Raw genomic sequence first — 14,856 nt, forward strand, 5'->3', positions numbered from 1 at the left:
GATAGGGATAGGTTGGGGTGGCCCAGGTCTGGGGTCTGGCCACTGCTGAAAGCCCTTGCTAATTGATTATCTGCTGCGGTGACGACTAGCACAGAGACAGTGCGCTTCTCCAGATCCCTGCCTGCCTCCCCACATCTTCATTAGGAGCCAGACCTGACATTACCTTACCCCCAAGGCAGCAGTTAAGGGGCCTAGGGTCCCAGCCAGTCTGCCTTTGGCCTTGGGTGGGGGTAGGGTGGTAATGACGGTGGTGGTGTGCCCTTCAGGATGGCCTGTCCCGAGTGAGGGTAGGATTAAGACATAGTATAGTGAAAGAGTGCAGCCTCAGAAATCTTCTTCCTTAGCTTCAAACCCCTCCCTGTGGAGGCCATGGACGTAACAGGCAGGTGGAAGCAATGACCTGGCAGCACTGATGTGGAAATGAGTCGGGGCAGAGCAGCTGAGCTGAAGCCAACTGTGAGCTGGCTGAACTGGTGGGTTGTGGAGAGCCCAATGTGGGGGTGGTTCTGTGGGGAGGGAAGGGGGTGCTGAGGCACATGGGAGGAGAAGAAGGAACTGGAAGACTGTCAGAGGGGTTTGGAGAGTCCACTGCATTTTGGTCTAAAACCTAAAACTGCGTGAGCATCATATGCAGCTAGGTTTGCTTTCACAGCAAGTGCTCTGGCTCCTTGGGGTGTGGGGTAGGCTCTGACCATGGCCGCTGGCTCTGTGGGGTGAGAGGTGAGTGGAGATCTGGAGGGAGGGTGGGTGTGTCTGCTGCTCTGAGGCTGCTCTGTAACCAGTTTGGGACGGTGGTGAAGGGTGGGCATATCCAAAGCCTCAGGGAAGCAGGAGACTGGTGCATTTCTCTTCCTCATCCCATTCCCTTTCTCTCACAGATTCTGGGAGGGAGTACCGGGCAAGGAAAGAGGGGAAAGTGGCTTGTTCTCTCACTGGTGTGTGAGCACAGGAGGAGATAGATAAATTAGCCTTGTCACCCTTTTCCCAGGCTCCACAGAGCAGAACGGTTCCTGTCCCCCGAGGGAAGATCAGCCATTATTTATGAGCTCCTCTGAAGGGGGCACTGCGGGCATATCCATCTTTGCTCCCCTCCCCCTAGCCGGGGAAGGGGGAGGGGAGGAGCTGGTGCTGCCTGCAGGCTCCTGCTTTCTTTTTTTTCCTGTTTTAAAATTAATTTATTTATTTTTGGCTGCATTGGGTCTTCGTTGCTGTGCGCGGGCTTTCTCTAGTTGCGGAGAGCTTCGTTGCAGTGCGCGGGCTTCTCATTGCGGTGGCTTCTCATTGAGGAGCACGGACTCTAGAACACAAGCTCAGTAGTTGTGGCACATGGGCTCAGTAGTTGTGGCACACGGGCTTAGTTGCTCCGTGGTGTGTAGGTAGGATCTTCCGGGAGCAGGGCTCGAACATGTGTCCCCTGCACTGGCAGGCAGATTCTTAACCAACCGCTGCGCCACCAGGGGAGCCCCAGGCTCCTGCTTTCTTAAAGGCACAGGAGACCCTTGCTGGAGAGACTGGGTCCGGCCCACACTTGAACCCGGGGCATCTTCCAGTTAAAACAGAGAGGTGCAACTGAGACCTACTGCAGGAGAAGCCGCTGATGGCACAGGATAAGAGACACCCGTGTGAGTGGTGCAGGGAGCGTGGGGGTTTTCTACACCTGGCATCCTCAGGAGCAGCTTCCCTGGGTACTGCTGGCTTTGGCCCCAAACACATCCAGCAGGATAGAGAGAAGTTCAGTGGACCGACTGACACGAACCGAAGATTAAAGGCTGGGAATCTGGGGAATGGGTAGAGGCCTAGGTACAATCGGAGGATGGAAATAAAAATTTTCAAATCCTAAGTTTGGTGGTCAGGAAACAGCTCAAACCACATGATAGCCTGGCCTTTCTCCTTGTTGGTGAGGGTCCAAGGCCCCCAAAAAAGGAGCCCAGGCAGAAAAGGGAGAGAATGAGGGGCTAAGGGAAAGTAAGAACGCAGTGGTTAGAGGAGCTGGAGTGGGAAAGGAAGGGAGGAGAGAGAATAAAGCAATGGCTGAATGGCAGGAACTTAGGTGGGCCAGGGATCTACAGCAGGGTGAGGAGAAGCAAGACGTGAGGTTGGAGAACCTGGAGACAGGCTAAGGGAAGAGGCGGAGGGTGAGAGTGACAGAGCTACTGCAAGGCAGGCAGAGGGACAGACAGAAAGTCAGGAACGCTGGGGAAGAGGAAAGGAGGAGGCAGGTGCGGGGGAGAGAGATGGGGGGTGTGGAGAAAGAGGCCTGTGAGCTCTGAGGAGTGGGCCACCTCAGGCCCCAGGGAAGAAGGTAGGTGGGAGGACAGGGGAGGGAGGGCAGTGAGCCAGCAAGGGAGAGGTTGCTGCTTTTTTCCGTCTCTTTCATTTCAATCGCTATCAATAATACATTCCTAAGGAGCCGCCTTTGACAGCAATTAAAAAAGCATTTATGCTTCCAGAGAGAAATCGAAATGATTTCCTCCCACCTCCCTACGCTCTCTGGGCAACGGTCCCTAGCGATGATCTTCCCGGTGGTGTGCTGTCCAAACCTGGGACTCACTAGGGAAGGGATGGACAGGGGCCAGGGAGGATCCTCCACCCCCTTCCCAGGGGTGGCATATCTGAACGCTTTACACTGGGCTCTGGGTGTGGGGGTGGTGTGGGAGATGGGGTGGGGTGCAGAAGCGGGGATTTTAAATATGGTACCTTTGGAAAACCTTTCCTGATTACCAAACCTCAGAGAGCAGCACAGGGAGGCTGCCTGCCTCTTCACCCTGACAGCTGGAGGTGACACCTGTCTTTGCTAAGGTACCAAGAATCCAGGAGGCTGCACCGTGAGGAGTAATTTCCAGAGCTGATTTCAGTTCAGTAGGCGCTTTTTTTTTTTGCTGTACGCGGCCTCACTGTTGTGGCCTCTCCTGTTGCGGAGCCCAGGCTCCGGACAAGCAGGCTCAGCGGCCATGGCTCATGGGCCCAGCCGCTCAGCGGCATGTGGGATTTTCCCGGACCGGGGCAGGAACCTGCATCCCCTGCATCGGCAGGTGGACACTCAACCACTGCGCCACCAGGGAAGCCCAGTTCAGTAGACTTTTACCAAGCTTCTACTGTGTGCCAGGACCTCTGACAGGTGGTGAGGTGTTTCAGAAAGAGTAAGAGGGTCTTGGTGCTCTAGGAACTTATTGTCTGATGGGCAAAGAGACATATTGAACTACACAAAGAACTGTGGTACTAGGCAGATGGCGCAGCAGGCACTGGGAGCATGACAAATTCATACAGGAGGGGGATAGAGAAGGCGAGAAGGACAAGTCGATGGGAGAAGCTCTTTCCCAGGATGGGGAATGGGGCGGGAGGCGGGCAGGGATGATCACTGCTCCATCGCCTCCTTACCCCCGTGAGCCAGGCTTTGTGCCTGGCACTTTATATACATTACCTTTTACTTGACCCCTCATAGCTACCCTACAAGGAAGCAAATATTTTAACAGACTAGGGAACCAAGGATCAGTGAGGTCATATAGCTTGCTGGAGGTCACCCAGCTGGTTAGTGACAGAGCCAGGATGAAAGATAGCAGTCTTTTCCTCACCATTCTGTTCTGTTTCCCATTGGGAATGTTTAATTCCAGAGCCTGCCACTCAGCAATTTCATGTCTAGGAATTTATCCTACAGATGTCCTTGCACGTGAGCACAATGACCTTGTATACAGAGTTGCTCACTGTAACATCCTTTTTCATAGCAAAGGATTGGAAACCACCTAGTATCCATCATAGGGGACTGGTTAAATGGATTTGTAGACAATGGAATACCCTGCAATCATCAAGAGAAGTGGAGAGGTACTTCCCTGGTGGTGCAGTGGTTAAGAATCCACCTGCCAATGCAGGGAACACGGGTTCGATCCCTGTTCTAGGAAGATCCCACATGCCGCAGAGCAACAAAGCCCGTGTGCCACTACTGAAGCCCGCATGCCTAGACCCCGTGCTCCACAACAAGAGAAGCCACTGCAATGAGAAACCCGCATGCTGCAATGAAGACCCAATGCAACCAAAAATAAATAAATAAAATTGATTCTTAAAAAAAAATAATAAAGAAGTGGAGAACACTTTATGTATGGATATGGAATAATTACAGGAACACATTGTTTAGTAAAAAAATACAAGCACAGAGCAATGTGTTTAATACATGATCATTTCTTTTAAAAGGGGGAAAAGAATATTTATACATAATTACTTCTTTTGCACAATGTATCCATGGAAGGAGGTATAGAAAACAGGTAACAGTAGTTGCTTCTGGGAAGAGTAACTACATGTTTGGGGATCAAGAGTGGAGGAAGACTTTTCATGGTATGTTCTTTTGTAACATGAGTTTTGGGCTTTTTGAATATATGACCTATTACAAATAAAGAAATAGAATTAAAAACAAATGTCCTGGCCTAGGCGAGGTGCAGTCTTAATGAGCAGGAAAGTGGAGATGACAGTTTAGGGCAGCAGTGGAGAGGTTGTTGATATTGGCTTTAGAAAAACCTGGATTTGGATCTGCACACTGACGCAGCTCCAGGTCTTCAGACAAGTTACTTCACCTCATTGAATCCCAGTTGACACATGTAACTAGGGACTCTCCCTCCTCGTGGGGAAGACGGGTGATGGTGCAGGCAGGCACTTAGAGTACCTCTCTGTGCTGAATCTCAGAAAGTGGCAGCTGTGCCACCATGGGCCCTGGAAAAAACAAAGAGAAGGAGAGCTTGGGTGCTGTTCATGTCTGGTCAGGAGTAGGAACGCCTCGCTGCTTCTTGATGCCTCACTGGTTCAGAGCATCCCTGAGCATACCTGTGCCGCTTGAAAACCTGGTGTCCTCTGAGTTGCCGGGGCAGGAGGAAGTATGGAATTCATCACGCTGGCTGTGCTGGCTCAGTAGCAGCGCCCTCTTGCCTGGGCAGAGCTGGCCTCCACCGGGAACTGCTGGGCCCCACCAAAAGTCTCCATCTGGCCAGAAACCCTGAGGGCAACCCCAGCCTTGCTCCAACTTGAAGGCTATGTCTATCTTCTTTTCTGCAAGGAGCTTTCAGTTGTCTTCAAAGACTTTCTCTCCAGACCAAAGGTGATGACTTTCTGGAGGTTGCACTTTGTGTGACCCCCACATCAGGTGGGGAGAGAGGCAGAGGGCTGCCAGGTGACCTGGCAGGCTGGAGTCAGAAGATATCTGTCCAAACTGTGAGCTCCAGGTCCTTCACTCCAACTCCCTTAGCCTCAGTTTTCTCATCTGTAGAATGGAGATGCACCTGTGATGATCAAATATACAGTAAAAGCACTGTGTTAGCAGGAAATCTGCCTGAAGCACACTTTCTTTTTCTTAGGATGGTTGTGTTACAGACAGTTGTGGAGACTGAAATGGGCCTCAAGTCAAGTCAAACCAAAACAGGATCCTCCAGGGGTTTCAAAGGAACATGATGAGGCTGTGCTAGTTCTGCTCCTGCTGCTTGGGAGGGACCTATGGGTGGGCAGGTGAGCACTGGGTAGGGAAGAGAGGCTGAGTGGGCTAGCTGCAGAGACTTTTCTGGGGTTTTTCTCCACTCACTCAACAATCAGGAATGGGTATCCCTTTATTGGTTCTATTGGGAGATTCTAAGAAAAGATAAGACATGGGTGGCCCCATCCTTGAGAAACCCTCAGGCAAATGTGGGGGCAGAGATCATTCAGTCATTCAACAAACACTTATGGAGCCACTTGTGAAAATGGTTGTGAAAGATGCACAGAATGGATCAGCCATGGTCCCTGCTTTCTAGAAGCTTATAGTGTAGCAGGGAAGATCATTCATGGCACATAAGGCTGTATTTTCATAAGAGAAATTACCACTGTGCCAACTAATTTTGTGAGAACTGAACGAACATGGGGCATGAGTGCTCAAGGCCAGGGAGGCTCAACTAAGAAAGGCTTCCTGAGGAGGCTGGAGCTAGGTTAGTGGGACCAGAACCAAGAGGCCACACTGAGGGGAGGCGGGGTGTCCCTTCAGGAGAGTGATGTGTGATGAGCTAAGAGGGCTGCTGGTAGGTGGACTGGGGCCCTGGGGCAGTATGGGCCCCTCTCCAAAGCTCCCATCAGCCATGCAGCTGTATTGCTGCCTTGCTCTGTAGGGGGGAATAAACTGCTTATTATTTTCCCCTCAGCCTCACCCAGGCAGCTCACCCTGCTAAACACCAGAGTGAAAGGGACCTGTAAACGTCTGGCAGGGGCTCACATCAGATCTGGCCACTGGAGTGGCAGGGCCTGGTTGGCTCCTGGCTCATGCTGACCTCAGTCTAGCCAGAGGCACCAGGCACCTGGGTCACCTGCTTTGTGTCTGAGTTGAAACCCGCCCATGTTGGGGATGGCGACTCTGCCTCTGTCTGCTGGGTCTCTCTGTCCAGCTGGCCTGGTGGATTCACATAAATATTGATTGTCTGCTCAGCCATCTGGGAAGGGAGAGAGAGAGAGAGGGAGAGAGAGAGCGCGAAGCCGGGCAGTGGGGAGAGCCCTATCAGGCAGCCCTGGATGGATAGAGTGCTCACACTGAAGGCTGACCAAGGCCCTCTTTGGCCTTCTCCCCGTAGGAGAGGCAGGAATCCTAGGGTGGAGAACACCCTGGAGGTTGGTACACACCAAATTCAGAAGAGTGCTAACCTCGAGCACTCATGATGAGGAGCATGCCAGCAGAGAGACCAAGGGGGTCTACGGTGGTATTCGTGGTGGTTTATTTCTTAAGCGAAGAAGGGCTACACGCCTGTTCCTGATCTTGTTCTTTGTATCCTTCTCTATGTCTGAATAGTTCATAATACATTTTGTTTAGTGACATTGAGAGTTCACTGACTCCTTCCTCAAGCCTGTAGGCAAGACTTCAGCAATGTACTGGAAATTGGTGATGTTCTAGCCTAAGTTTAAAGCTTTGAAGAAGGAATTCCCAAGACCCCAACACAACCCAGGCGGCGTCCCGCTACCTGCTCTTCCTCCAGCTTTGTCGGGGACGTTGTTCCTTCTCTGGGCTCTGGGCAGCAACCCTATAGCATTCCTGAAGTCCCCCAGTCAGACTGTAAACTCTGTGGGGGCAGAGACCCCTCCTGTGATGGCGCTGGGCACACAGCAGGCACCTAATCAGTGTTAGTTGAAACGCTGGGGAAAAATCAGCCCAGGTGAGGGTGTTTTCATAGCTGGGGAAGCGTGACACAAAGGTCACAAGCTTTGGGGTCAGACCTGGATTTGAACCTGAGCCCTGACACATATCAGCTGTGTGACAGGGGGGTGTCACTTCACCTCTCTACTCTGGGGTTCCCTGATCTGTAAAAAGGCAATAATGATAGTGCCTACCTCATGGGGCATTGCATGGGTAAATGATCTGATGTACAGAATGCAGCTGGTCCATAATTGGTGCTAAAATCCTAAAGTCCCCAGCCCCCATCCTGAGCAGTTCAATTCCCGAGAAGCTTCTTGAAGCTCCTGATGGAGATGTTCTTATATCTTTGTCCTTGTCTTAGTCTGTTTCTGTGTCGTCTCGTTTCTGATTCTGTCATAGCTCTTTTTTTTTTTTTGTCAGTTTTTCTTTCTCCCCTTTCTGTTTCTCTCATTACCTTTCCCCCAACCCACTTTCTTAATTATCTTCCTCTCCACCCCCTCCCTCCCTTCTTCTTTCCCTCCTTCTTTCTCCTGATTCCTACCCTCCAGGGCCTCTGTGTGACTGTACTTCTCACCTTGCTGGCTCTGTTTCACATTCCTCTATTCAAGGCATAGGATGATCCTCCTTAGTGCATTCAAGGAAATGAGCGAAAAGAAACCAGACAGGTAGCTGCTGTCCACGGAGGCCATGTTTGATAATCAGTCATTTCTGGGAACAGCTCTTAACTCTTGGAACCCAAATGGCTCCTATCCCATGGTTATTGCTCCTACTTCCCAAGGGCCCCAGTCTCCATCAGGGTCCTCTGCAAACCAACAGCAAGGCCTTGAAAATCGTGTCATCCAGGCAATGGACTCCTTCTCTGAGTCCACTCCCAGGTCAGGATTCTGCAGGACCCTGGAGGGAGGGGACGTTGTTTGGAGGATTAGGAAGCTCTCATCTAATGGGAGAGTCAGCACTCTCATGAGTCAGACCTGACACAAGCTCAGAAAACAAGCAATAAATAGAAAGCAATTTTCTTCCTGAGCACTGAAGAGCCGTGCCATTTAGAACAAAACAGATTTAATCAGAGAAGACTTCTTGGAGGAGGTGAGTATACAGCAGGGATTGAAAAGAGGACTGGGGGGGGCGCGGACACCAAGATAGAGAATAATGGCCCAGGTCCTCTCAGAGGGCAGGTGAGGGTACCCAGGTTGTGTTGCGTTCAGGAACTGTGCATTTAGTTTCACAGGTTGGAGCCAAGAACCATCATAATGAAATTAGATTGGTAGGGAAGGGACAGCAGGAAGACAGGTTTCCCCAGAGCAACTGGGTCAAATCCAAGGATGTCAGGCTGTCAGTCTCTGGGACATGCAGATTCTTGGGCTGCTGGTGCCACTCCCCTCCTGGAAAAAATGCAAATGGTGCAGTTACTCCCCTAGCCCTGAGCCCCCTAGACTGCTTTTTGGGAGAAGCCCACCCTGCAGGAGGGAGAGGCAAGGTGAGGTGGGGTAGAAGGTGAGTGATTTCATTTGACTTTCTCGTATGTGGGGGTGGGGGGGGAGGGTACATCAGGATCTTAAAGTATGCATCTCTGCTTTTATGAGTCTATGTGTGAACTAAGATCCCACATGCCACACGGCGTGGCCAAAAAGAAAAAAAAAGTTAAAAATTAAATTGTACCTGAAAAAGACATGTTTTTGTAAATCTGTGTAAATGGGAGCGTATGTGTATGTATATACATGAGACCCAGGGCCATACCCCGACTGTTTTTTTTAAAATTAATTAATTAATTTTTATTTGTTTATTTTTGGCTGCATTGGGTCTTCGTTGCTACGCGTGGGCTTTTCTCTAGTTGCCGTGAGCTGGGTCTTCTCTTTTGTTGCGGTGCGCAGGCTTCTCACTGCAGTGGCTTCTCTTGCTGCGGAGCACGGGCTCTAGGCGCGTGGGCTTCAGCAGTTGTGGTTTGCGGGCTCTCGAGCACAGGCTCAGTAGTTGTGGCGCACAGGCTTAGTTGCTCCGTGGCATGTGGGAACTTCACGGAACAGGGCTTGAACCCGTGTCCCCTGCATTGGCAGGCGGATTCTTCATCACTGTGCCACCAGGGAAGTCCCGCCCCGACTGTTATTATTAACAAACCCTCTTGGTCCTTCTGAGGTGTTTCTCTTCTGTGGCCTGAGGGCCCATCTAGCTCTCCTGCTGATCAGGGGATGGGATCTGGGACCTTGGATTTGGCTGGGCTCAGCTGCATCGTTTTGCACTGTGATGCTGCAAATTGGCTGCGGAGAGGCCCGGGCCCAGATGGAATCAAATGGGGAGAAACTCTGCTTTCCTCTCTGATGAGGCTGGTAACAGCCCAGCCTGCAGGGAGGAGGGCCAGAAGGATGGGTAGTTTTTAGGAACTGATTCACCAAAGCTCACCCAACATATGTTTTAATGAGGTTCTTTTTTGCTGGGTTCTGTGGGGATAGTTGTGACAGAGCAGGGGATTCCTTACATCCAAACTTTCCCTGGCTTTCTCCTGAATTTTTCCTTTTCCAGGGAAGCTCAGCAGCTAAAACTGGAATCACCAGGTTGGCACCTTCCCACCTTCTTGCCATTCTTCTCTCCTTGTCCCTCCTCCCTCCTACTGCAGCAGCCCAGGCTGGGCCGGGCAGAACAGAGTGGGCCCTCAGCCCCTTGCAGCACTTTGGAATGGGCGCGGATGGGCCAGCCTGTGGCAAGCTTGGCCAGCACACACCAGCATCCAAGTCTTCCCCTCTGACTGTCAGAGAAGCCTTGGTTGCCTCGGATGAGAATAATCTGGGCAAGCTTCTGACACTTTGCCCTCACGTAGCCCTTGGTTCTCTGCAGGTAGCCGTCTCAGAAAGCAGGGATCAGACTGGAAATTTCCAGGGCAGAGGCCATATGTCCCCAGCATGGAGCCCCTTAAGGGCTCCTTACCTTTTCCCTATATCCTGCCTTCTGGGCATGTAGGGTGCCCAGTGGGGTGGGGGTGGGGATGGGGGTTGAGCATGGTTTTGACTGATTGGGAAACTTGCCTCCTGCTGGGAGTCCTGGGCTGGCAGGAAGGTGGTGAGAGCCTGGAGCAAATTCATCAGCTTCTTCTTCCAAAAACCTCCAAAGACACCTCCAAAGCACTTTATGAAGATCTATATGTCCTCTTACGACGTCTGGGAAACCAGAGGACAAAATCACTACTTTTCTCTATCAGAGTAGGGAACCCCTGAGAAACCTAGCATTTTAGCCAGACAGACACATCTGGGAGTAACAAAGTCAGAGTTCAAATGCAGAGCCCTTCTGTCTCCAGTCCTCAGCTTGGCCCCCGTACCCCTATCTGGTGGGATTTTAAATAAGTTGGAAGATTAGCTCATTGGCATCAATAAGAGCTATTGAAACAGCTCACCAGCCCTCGGTGGTTTTATGCAGTCACTCCACTCACTTGCTCCTGATAATGGATCATTCTGTCTGGCTGTATAGTGAGACTGGTCAGACGAGGGGCTGCGTGCATACAGAAGAGAACCACTGGTCTGACTGAAAGCAAGTTTCCAAACACCATAAAGGGAGATGAAGAAATAGAATAAAAGAAGAGGGGAGTGAGGCTGAGAGGCAGGCAAGGAATGCTGTGGAAGGGCCTGTCTGCAAGGCTGACCTGGGGGCTGCAGGGGGAAGGCCGCTGAGCCTAAGGATGGACAGATCACTTCCTGCTGAGACCAAGAGCCAGATACTAAAGTAAGCTGGCCAGAGCAGCAGGCTGACAGAGGAGGGCCCTTCACGGAGAGATGGATGGGGCCAATGCAAGGCAGAAACTAAGACTTGGCTGAAAAGGGCAAGGAGGGCTGGTAGGGAAGGGACCAAGTTGTCCTTGGTCACCCCGTCTCCAGCTTCTAAGAGTGACACCCCTCAAGCTTTTAAGAGTATGGCTGACAAGGGGAGAAGTAAATTGGTACTGAAGAGGATGGGGAGGTGTGGCAGGGAAGAGACAGAGGCAGGCAGGAAACCACTGGAAGCCTGGAGGGTGCAGGAGAGTGTGGGAGAGGTTTGCACCCACATCTTCTGGGCACCCAGCCCAGGCCTGACGATAGCCAAGACTGCCATGGGCAGGGGGTGGGGGAGGTCCGCTTTCCTCTTCTCACCCTGTGTCTGCCTGCCCCAGGAGGAAGAATGGAAAAAGATGCATTTACCGATTGCTTCCAAACATTAACCCCTCTCTCCCACCCTCTCAAATAAGCACACCCCACCCCATCCCCTTGTCACCTTGCTTCCCCAACAAACATTGGCTTCGCTTTGTCTTACTTTCCCGGGACTGGGGGCAACAGTTGCGTGCACAGAGAAGAACTTGGTAAGCGCTCAGAATTCCTTTGGGAGGTTGGTGTGTTTTGTGATCTGGAGCTACTGTTATATCACATTAGAGGTTAAACTTGCTCCTGTTGGTATCTTTAAAAACAATGGCAATACATAAAGATTTTATCCAAATCAAGGCATGTATCTGCAGGTGCTAAGAATTCATGCAGGAGAGATCCATTAGCAGTGCATGAACATCAGAAAAGGGGCAGAGAGGAGGCCAGGGCCTGAGATCAGATGCTAGGACCCAGCATGGACACAGAGGTCCTTGGCGTTTTGTCTGACACCTGCCAAGTGGGGGCCTTGGAACTGCAGCCGAGGAAAGCAAGCATTAAGGAGGCTGGGCATGGTCGCCTGTTCATCCATATCTCAGCCACATTCTGGGCAGGTGAGACACTCGTGTTTCTTGAGGACATCCAAAGGAGTGAGATAATCTGAATGGAAAGCCTAAATGGGGGCGAGAGAATTCCAAAGGATAGTGCTTCCTCTTTCCCAACAGAAGGTGGGATATGTAGCTCTCCGATCTGAAGCCAGAAGGGTGGGGTAAACCTCCTACAATTTCAGTTTTTATGAATCTTATTACTATCAGTGATGTTGTAAATGATTAATAGGGCATTTGAAATGGAGGCTTGTCCAGTGGAGATGAGGAAGGAAGGAAGGAAGAAAGGGAGGGAGGGAGGGAAGGAGGAAAATTAGTATTTATTGAGCGCTGACATATCAGGCGCTCTGCTGGGAGCTTTCACACACCTTATCTCTGTAGTTTAACCTAGGCAGCTGCAGTCTAAGGGTAACTCCTTGCCTCCCACAGCTTCTCCCTGTTTACCTTTCCTCCATCTGGGCCTTTGGAACTCAGGTCCACATTCCCTCTGAGTTTCTATCCCCAGGGGCTGTCTTGGAGTCGTTGCGTCAAGGAAACAGTTTACAGGGCCTCCTGGCTGTCACTGACTCAAGACTCCAAGCCAGGAATGGAGCAGACAGTCAGCTGGAGACTTGAGGAAGAGGGAGGGAGGAGGGGACTCAACACTGCTCTTCATCTTCCCCAATCAGCACAGAAACCCTTGCCCTTGACAGGCGCTCTGGGAAGGATACTGGACTGGAGTCACAGCCTATGTCCATTCTCTCCTCTCCTGCTGCTGATTGGGAGGCTGGGGCTTACTCCTCACTCACTCTTCCTCTCAAGGCTTCAATTCCTCCTTGGTGGGAGCTCAGGGGCTATTTCTCAAGGCCTGGAACAATTCTGACCTTCCAGAATCGAACTTGCAGTAGAATGTAAGCTCCATGAGGCAGGGACTTTGCCTGTTTTGTGCACAGTTGTGCCGGAACAGTGCCTGGTGCATAGTAGACCCTCGAAAAATATTTGTTGAATGAGTCTCCCATCCTTTCTTCCCTCAGAGAGACATCCTTTCCCAGGAAGCCCACACCTCTCTGCCCCTGCACTTGCTCCTGGCAGCAGTGTGCACAGCACATGGAGAGATGCAGGTTCTGGATGTTCTCACACAGCTTCCTTGGGGTCCTGGCTTCCCAGCAGGCTCAGTACCCTGTTGTGGAAATACCAGACCATCCCTTCCTCTGGTGGAGCAAAGCACAGTGGAGGACAGGGTTCTTCTTGGCAAACTCCAAACACGGCCACTCGAGGCTTGCCACTGCAGAGTAAATTATTACAAACAGGTGTTTCCTCTCAACCCCACAAACTCTTTAGAGATGGCTGGGCTGGGGTGGAGGGAACCTCTCCCAGAGGCTCGGTTACCAGGTGCAGAGAGAACACTGTTTCCGTACCCTCCCGGCCCAGGTCATGTTTGTGAAGCACCTTGAGCACCTTGGGCAGGAAGAGTCCTCCAGAGGTCATTCCTCTGCCGCAGGCACCTTGGGTGCCTCCTGACTGGCAAACTGGTCAGAAAGGGAGACCAGTGTCCTCTGGGTCATTCAATCTTCCTGTTTCCCTTGCAAAGAATTCCCGTCCCTACGTAACCCCTTTCCAGCCAGCTTAGGACCTGAGCAAGGTTACAAGTCCATCCCACTGTGGAGGGGCGAGCACCTCCTTAGGCTCCAGGTGGCCACAAGCACTTCATTCAGTGGCACAGTCTGCGCCCTAGGCTTCAGTGCCAATAGTCTGTGGGGCCCAGTGCCAGCACCGTGGCAGAGGCTGGAACCTGGGCAGCCTCTTGCCGACGGCAGGCTGGACTCTCCCCCACAGATCTAGAATGAGCCCTCCTGTAGGTGGGAAGAAAACATGGCTGCCATTCTACATGGTCTCCTGGAATCGCTGCCTGGGAAGGAAAATGGGTGTAGATTTGCTTCTCCCTACCTGCTACCCATTTCATACCAGAATCCAGGGAACTAATTCTGGGTCTTGCAATTTCCCTGTTCATTGTTAGTCTCCTCCTCCCATGGTCTCCTGGGTCACCCAGCCCATCCAGCTCAGAGGAACTCCAGGTGGGGAGGCTCTCCTTAGAGGCTGGGAGAGGTGGGGTGCTTCCACCACGTTAGCCATCTGGTCTCTGGAGCAGCCCCCCAAGGGCGCCGCAAGTTGGAAGCTGCTCTCTGCCTGTTTGGAATCTTTGCTTGGGTTCCAGAAGGACAGTGGTGTCATTTTCATAAGCTTTGGCTCATTGCTGCACACTACCTGCTCCTTCTAGGGGGCTCCCTCTCCTTCCTCCTCCTTGTACCTCTCTTCTTGGTTATTAGCAGGGCCTGGGAGGGCATCCTGCCAACAGACGGCCAAAAGGCAGAGCAGGCAGCCGTGGCAGTGGCCGTGCCAGCAAAAGGACGGGCGATTAAAACAAAATGATTCATCTTGGGAATGAGTGCAATTTGCTTTCCACTTACAGGAACCGGGGCTGGGCTCCAAACAGCCTCTGTGGACTCTGAGGGGAGATGGGAGTCTAGGCCATTGACTGTTAAGTAATGAACTCCACTGAGTGCTCCCTGTTGACTCTGTGGAGGGGGGATCTGGCTGGGAACGTGGGTGGGTGAGCCAGAGAACGGGCAGGGGAGGCCGGAGGCTGTACAGCTCAGTCAGGACACAGGGGAAAGTGGGGGCAGTGCTTCTGCAGGTGCCCTGGAGGATCCAGAGCAGTCCTGGGCCCCATCATTGTGGGAGGCCTCCAGAAACAGTCAGGCTGGGGCCACCTAACCCTCTGCTTTGTCACCAGTGCTTCAGGAATCCACAGGCTATTTAAAGAGCCTTTGCTGAGTGTGCCAGGCTTTAAAGAGCTGGAGATTAATAAGGCGTGGATCTTGTCCTCAAGGGATTTATAGTCCAGGGGCGGGCAGTCAGCAGGTCAACCGAGGAGTGCAAAGGATAAAAGCACTGTGATGGAGGCAAATAGAGGACATCATGGGGCCCAAAGTGTGGCGATGCCAATCCTATCTGGTGGGGGTGGGGGGAGTGAGGAAAGGCATCTAGGTGA

This window comes from Pseudorca crassidens, chromosome 2, assembly GCF_039906515.1.
Source record: "Pseudorca crassidens isolate mPseCra1 chromosome 2, mPseCra1.hap1, whole genome shotgun sequence".
NCBI lineage: Eukaryota > Metazoa > Chordata > Mammalia > Artiodactyla > Delphinidae > Pseudorca > Pseudorca crassidens.